The sequence below is a fragment of the Conger conger genome, chromosome 4 (assembly GCF_963514075.1).
Source record: "Conger conger chromosome 4, fConCon1.1, whole genome shotgun sequence".
NCBI classification, from domain to species: Eukaryota; Metazoa; Chordata; class Actinopteri; order Anguilliformes; family Congridae; genus Conger; species Conger conger.
Window position 1 is genome coordinate 28375438 of NC_083763.1, and position 7774 is coordinate 28383211.

At 39.7% G+C, this 7774-nt stretch overlaps 1 long non-coding RNA gene across 1 annotated transcript; it reads right to left on the reverse strand.

Moving 5' to 3' along the window:
- Nucleotides 1-649: 649 nt before the first annotated feature.
- On the reverse strand, nt 650-7501 carry LOC133127591 (uncharacterized). The gene is made up of 4 exons (XR_009708641.1): nt 7267-7501; nt 5797-5854; nt 4952-5065; nt 650-4324 (listed from the first exon to the last, which is right to left on the reverse strand). It is a non-coding gene; the product is annotated as an uncharacterized LOC133127591 (long non-coding RNA).
- Nucleotides 7502-7774: the final 273 nt, after the last annotated feature.

Consider the following 7774-nt stretch of genomic DNA (forward strand, 5'->3'; position numbering starts at 1 on the left):
GAAGACCATTACCTACTCGAAGAAATTGGCAGGGCCTATTAAATTATGATTATAATAATAATCATTATTATACACTTTCATTTTTTTGCCCCTGATTTTCTAGTAATATAATGTTTTACGTCCGGGCCCTGATGACAGCGCTGTAAGAGAGAAGAGTTTAAAGAATGCAAATCTGCATTAAAGCCCAGCTTTATGTACATATATTGTGTAAGATGCTGAAAGCCCGGACTCTCAGCATAATTGCTCTGTATGAATCCTTGTGCGGTTCTTAGTCTGCTATCACTCTTTCAGTACCTATGCATTTCCCCATTCTAATTGTCATACATTCGCTCCCCACAGACTGGATTTAGTGCTGTAGTGCCCTTAATTTAATTGGAAAGAGGAGAGAGGGAATGAAAAGGGCAGAAAAAAGGAAATACAAATGGAAGCAATCTTTCCACAGCAGGCAATACTGTAACTGGCCGGCCCACCCCCCATATCCCACATGAATTATGCAGGTGACGGAGAAGCCTGTGCATGCAGTGTGCTGTTGGAGGGACATATCAACTTATTTTTCTTCTTCTTTCGTGGGTGTGGCAGATAAAAGCAAAATAGAAAAATATGTTGAGAATTCAGTAAAAGTGTGGGCAACAGATGTACAGTGGTTTCATGTTTTATTTGGTGTTTCTGCCTACAGATACTTTTTTTTTCACAGTAATTACTTGTTGTTCACACAACCACCACCAGGAGGCATATGTTAGCGCACTAATCCACAGCGGTCTGACGGACTTGCAGGTTCCGACAGTAGTGGGGCAGCAGTGCCCTTTTTCATCATGAAAAAGGTTTGTATTATCATGAAAGAGCTGAAAAGTCTGTTTCCGGAAGTGAATACAGTACCAAAATACTTCCCAGAGGTAAACATTTGAATCATGGTTATGTTTTGTTTCTATTTATACACAACTCAGATAAAAAGTTTTAAACATGGATTTAAACATGAATTTCTGGATGTACATGCTTTGACATTTGTTCTATCTCAAATTTGAGAATATTTCTAGAATTAGTGGTAGCTGTAGATCAGAGAAATTTAGGCAAATAAACACACCCTCACCCATCGTATTTATAGTTTGGATCTGGTGCTTTCACAGAAATGGTGCGTGTGGGTTTACTACATTGTCAGAATCGGTTACGGTTCAGCATGAAGGCTTTGCTACACAACACAACTTTCCTCGCTAACCAGCTGATGTTCAAATTTCACCACCAAAACTAGTATGTAATTACATCACTCAGCATCATCACATTATTAAAAAACTTGCTCTTACATTGGACCACAACATAGCCTACACAGTAGCATATTTTCCCAGCAATCTTTGCATATCAGAAAAGAGGAAAATATGCTACTGTTTTCAAAGAAAGTAACCTACCACAGATAATTTCATGAATATTGTTTTGCAATACATTCTCTGCATATGTTCGACATGTTCATAGGCTCTGGTAGTTGTTTTTAAAGAAGCGAGTAACCATGAAATAGAAAGATTTGTTGAATTGACGGTTTATAATAGTATAGAAGCATCCCCCTTGGAAATGATGCATATTCTTTATGGATTCGCTGATGTCTACTAGTTAGTGAGCCAACAAGTTATTATTATTATTTTTTAATAAATACAATAACTTAGGCTAAATTTCCTAGGGTGGGGGGGCTGAATAGGCTCTATGGGGGGGTTAAAGCCTTCCCAGTAAGGGTCTAGCTACGCCACTGATCAGAACACAGTGTTGATTTCATGTGCAATATTTAACTACTACATAAAACAGGAAACAAAATTCCTGGAAAATAGTGAGGCTGTGCTTCTTTTCATTATGTTCACATTAAGTTAAGGTAGGGCCCACACAAGGCATATACTGATGCGGAGACAGCAGCAGAGGTACACTATTAATGCGAGTATCGCAGTTCTGGGTTCATCAGCTGTTTCCGTGCAAAGGAGGGTATGAGTCTGCGAACAGCCAGTACTGGCAGAACCATATTGCACATAATTTCACGCATAATTTCACAGATTCCGACTGGGTTCTCAATTTCCGTATGCGAAAGCACACCTTCAACCACATTTGTGAACAGCTGCTGTCTTGTCTTCACTGACTCTCATCTTCATGCCCCCGTATCTGTGCACAAACGAGTGACTATTGCGCTCTGGTGGTTTGCCACAGGTTCATGCTACTATGCCATTGCTAATTTGTTTGGGGCACAGCATCAATGGGACATGCAGTTATTTGATGCCCTCTACTCCATTTTCAAAGTGCATATAACTGAAAAATTGTAAAAATTGAATTTTTCCCTATTACAACCAGATGCTTCCTGATTTTTTTTACTGTTCCAAAACAATAAAACACCAACAGCCTGGCACGATAGTTCATTTCATACTCAAAATGCACCAAAACTACCAAAACGTGTCTGAAATAAAATCATTCTACCAAAGCATCAGCGCTTGTTTTCTTCCAACAACGATAGCATAATGATCTAAAAACACCAAAGACAGGTGGCATTACAGTAGATTCATTATTTTATGTCAGTCTTTGAAGTAATAAATCCATTTTGTTTTTCTCTTTTGTTATTACAATTACCACTTTATTCTTTGGCTGATAATGTGTGCAATATAACTATTTTTATTTTATCTTTTTGTTAACATTTCACAACGAAACAGCAAGGCACATCTGGAATGTACTCCAGTATATGTAACAGGAACAAGTCATAGAAATGCTGCAGTAAATTATTTATTGGCACACAGCCATTACAAATGAAAATGAGAATTAAAAATGAGAATGCTGTAATACAGTAAAATGTTATGTAATGTAAAATTGATCATAGTGAAAAATGCTCTCACATCACACCTTATGTCCTCTCTTGCTATAGGAAAGAACCACTGTGCATGCCTGATCCATCCATGGCAATCATCGGCTGATATATCCAGGCATCCAACATCCATTTTCTATGTTGAATGGCACCACGTATTCATACTCCTCTCCTCTCCCATTCCCTCTCCCTCTCCATCGTCATGCCATTTGTCTTCCTCTTTCATCCACTTTTATATTTCAGCCTGGGTTCATCTTGAACAAAATCATTCACAAAATTGAAATTCCCGCAATAGGTCTAACTGGGCAGGACTCCTACTGAATCAGGTATGTTCAATAACCAATTCGCAATCTGCATTGCCTTCACTCAGCACTTTGTTTCTATAACTATTACAGTTTGCTGGGGGTTTTGAAATGCATTTCAGTATAGTACTTGTGGCTAAGCAAATTGCTATGCACTTGAACTTTACCCTTATTGTGAGATTTTTCACTTGAGTTTTGGAATAGAATAGACAAGAATTTGGAAATATTCTATTGTGTAGAAATATGAAAGTTTTTTGGTTGAGCCAGAATGAGAAATGCATTCAATATTTTAAAACCGTTCATTCAGTGCATTCATTGAATGCATTTCTTTGCCGAAGCAATTTAAAAAACCTTCAGTTTGGTCCACATAGTGCGGTTGTGCTAACTTTGTGAATAATTTTAGAAAAAGTAAACTCAAAAAATAAAATGCTTGTTCACAATTGTAATAACTGTATTGCAACAATTCTGCCAGGGGAGCAAGCCCTGTGAATTCTACTCACACAACTGTGGCAGATATAAACTATTATCCACATAGAAAATCTCATCCTACATGTTAGAAATAAAGGTCAGTGCTCAGTATTAACGGAAAACACCAACACTTTGGGAAATACACCTTTTTTCGACTTACCCAGACAAATTATGCGCAATATGGTTTCAGCAGTACTGGCTGTTCGCAGACTCAGACCGGCCTTTGCATTGAGACAGCTGATGAACCCAGAAGTGCAAATACAAATTATACTATGTGTAATCAAGACAGAAAGTTGAGTACTGACTCCTATAGGCTTCAAGTCTTTATGCTAAGTTAACACATTATTCTAACATGGAAATTGAGCCCGTGAATGCTCAAAAATGAAAATCTAGGTAAGTTGGACAAACGTTGCCGTTTCCCTCTAATATTTGTATGAAGACTACTGTGTAACTTCAGCAAAGTTAAAAGAATGAAATGTGTCAAGATGGCCTTGATTATGACTTGAGGGCACTTTTAAGAGCCATAGAAAAACACAGAACCGGGACCTCAAAGCATTCAGTTGCATCTCCAGATAGCTCAGGTATTCTCTGGGACTGAGTAGATTCACATCAGGAAAATGAAATCAAGTGGTGGCTTGCTGTGCCCTCCTGAATTGGCAGAGGACTTTGCATCGGTTGGACAGCTCGAATCCATGCCATCATCTGCGATTAACGTCCCTGCTTTTGGGGCCCTCTAGAGAGAGGGAGAGAAAGATTCAATTTATTTTCCCTCCTAGAAACCTATTGCATTCAAAGGCACATATAGTGTGTCAGAGAACAGCTTATCTTTTCCATCTCGCGTCTGGTGAAGTTTGTGTTTGGCTCTGTCTGAGACAGTGCAAATGGGGGAAAAGGCAGCTAGAAAGAGACAAACAGGATTGTGCTCCCCTGCTCCGCACTGTATGGCTCTAGCTTGCAGAGAGGATTAATTGTAGCTGTCAACTAATTAATTGTAACGGGGAGGCCAAGTTGCTATATTCCAAATGCTACTCAATGCTACTCATGTCCTACACTGAAATATACAACATTGTAATGCTGTAATGGACAAAAAAGGGGTGGTTATATGCATTGCCTTACACTTGCAGTACGTGCTGCATGTTACATTCTCTGGTTTACGTGGGAATAGATTCAATTATTTTATATCATGGCATAGTTTTATAACTTATATTTTTATTTTAGCTGCATATTATTCCATTACAGATTGAGATTTGGTTTTACATTTTTGGCATCTTCCTGTTTCAGAAACCTTTTATTGTGTATGAATCTTGTCGATAAACAAGTTTTCATCTGATGGAAAAAATAAATGACCCTTTGTACTCACAGGAAGGATCTCGCTCGATTGAAAGAGCTCTGCACGTCTACCGTCAATGAAGGTCTGATTGCGCTTCATGGAAATCAGGATTTCAAGTGTGTTTGCCTTTATGGAGAAAGCGCCCTGTAAAAAACCGAAAACTAAATGCACGTAATTGAGTAATGAATATGATAAACTGCCTTTGCTGGGCTTCCAGGAGCTTTTGACAGCTCTTTTTGTACTAAACTAAACATAAAACCCTTGTTAGCACATACCCCTCTTTTAAAAGGATCCCATGCATGTTTATTTGCATGCGCTGTTGAAGATGGGTCGATAATCGCAGTAATGATCCAAGGGAGATTTCCTTTCACCCTGCGCTAGCACCACACAAGCAAACTGATGTAAGCAAACACCAATTACTGTAATTGCGGCAGACGGAGGCCAACTCCAATGAACAGTCAAATTCACTGTCACATGTGCGGATAACCCTAATTAGGAGCCACTGGAAACAAACAATGTGTAATGTAACCTTTTCTGTGGGGCAGCTGGCAAATAAGGACTGTTAAGCAAAAAATGGGAGGAAATCAATACCATTGGTTTTCTGGCTCCGCCACTGGCGTCCAATCAGAGAGATCAATCTTAGGCAGCTGCTGCTCACCTATGAGCGAGAAGCCTCCCCAAAGGTGGGAATACATGTCCCTGAAAACACTAAATGCCTGTCCACCTCTAGTTGTTATATCAAGCCGTGTTTTTACAACCAAGCCGCTCTATCACTTAACGAATCAGCCAGGGCTGAGCATTGTCTGGCTAAAGCTCGACAGCCAGGCTTCAGAAAGGCCAGCAGCCGGGGTGGCCGAGCGGAGCTCTTATTTTACCTGTAAAGATAAGTGGCTTTTCGCTGTTTTTTCGTTTCTTGTTCCGAGGATGCTAAATCTGCGAAAGGCAGAGAGAGAGGTGAGATGGAGTAGCTCATTTACCATAGGATATTACCAGAGAAAGTTTGCGATTTATCAATCACGTGTGTACAGACCTAATTTGAAATACATGTAGTACAGACTGTTCCTTGCAGGACAGCAGCTCGGCCAGTGCACTGAAGCTCATTTCAAAACTAGAATAAAAAATGTTTTTCTCCCTAATGCTGCTACATGTAAACTTATATGTATATGACTGTTATGAGTCAGACATTTAATGATCATGTAAACGGGACTACCGACTGCCGACTGGCCAGGCTAAATGAAATAAAAATAAAACCATTATAATGTTGTCCTAAACACGAGCATAAAACGTATCTCAGTATTTCACAGAATGACATGTTAATGGCACCTTGACACCAAGAAGGAGAATGCAGTTTACCCAGCCTGCAAACTGACCTTGGTATAACCTACTGTGGGGAAAATTAACAATTTGAAAACTGTTTTAATAGACAGGAGGGCCATTGTCACCATCAGGGATAATAGCAGGCATTGTCTTCCTCCTGGTGATACGTTACTGGTTATTCTCTCATCAGACATTCTCTTATTCTCCTTCTCTTGTAGCTTTGTTGATATGTCACCAAGATACATGCCTTTTCAGCTTGTAAAATTAAATGCAAGCCATTGCAACATGTAAGCAGCATCATATCATGCTTTGGAAACATATAAATTGTCATCATGGGCATCTGTGGATTGCATTAGGTATAAATGCACAGAAATATATGTATAAATATATGTATACAAGTAGAAATTCAGCAGTAATGCTGGCCTAAGTCCGTTGATTTTGTTTGTGCATATACTTGCAATATGAGATTGGGTGGGATTTTTCATCAACAGCTCAGATATACACAGAAAAATAGCCTTTTTAAAGCAAGTTTGACAAATCACATATGACTGTAGACATACTGTAAGTACTTCCAATTCTGACTAACAAATATATGAACGAATTGATGAAAATTCCAGGAATACTTTCATGTCGATCTGATGTTTAGATATTAGATATCACTTTAATTTCCGTCTGTCTTTCAGTTCCATTCCACACACTGAGTTGGATATCATTTCAAAGAAATGCGCTTTAATAATAAACTGTTCTACGAGGGCTCAAATGTTTTGTTAATATATTAAGTACGGCACATAATGTACGTGTGAAAATGGTGCTTTTGACTGAATTCAGGTGCGTTTCGCAAACTACTTTATTCTCCGTGTAGTTACCTGTCATACAGACATACAAAAAGTACAGGCTTTTTCTGCTGATCTTTTCGTTCTTTTTTTAACATCACAAACATGTTTCCACAGAGAGTACCGCAGCATGTCCTCAAATATTCCCACTTCACGTCTGTCTTTCCAAAGTAGTTACCCAGGAAAATAACTTACCTCGAGGCAAAAAAGAAAAGAAATGTGGACTTGCGAAGGGCGGCATCTATTGCCAGCGAGCAGCATTCGTCCTAGCTGGGAGGGAGACCTTTCCCTGCTTCGTTCGTCGAGAAAAGAAGTGAAGCTGTATTTTTACCGATGGTTGTGGGTGCCCAGGCCCGGTCCCACTGACTAGTCAGACGTGCATTACCGAGGCCGCCATTGCGCCCAGAATCCCTGCACTTGGGCCGCCCCATTTTCCGGGCTGTCCTACTTCCCCGTCTGCAATCCTCCAGGGTGTGTGGAAGCGTGTGCTGTAGTCAGGGAGATGGGCTATCTTTAGCCAGGACACGCGGGTCCCAGACTTTATTCATCACTTGTGCAAATCAGCAGCATTTCATCTGTAGGGGAAAGTAAAGGAAAGCAAGGCTATGACTCTTGGAATGTGTCATTCTTTTGTTTGTTTTTATTTCGACTTGGCGGTTTTAAGTATAAGTCCGAAGTCCGAAGCTGTTAAGTATTGGCATAC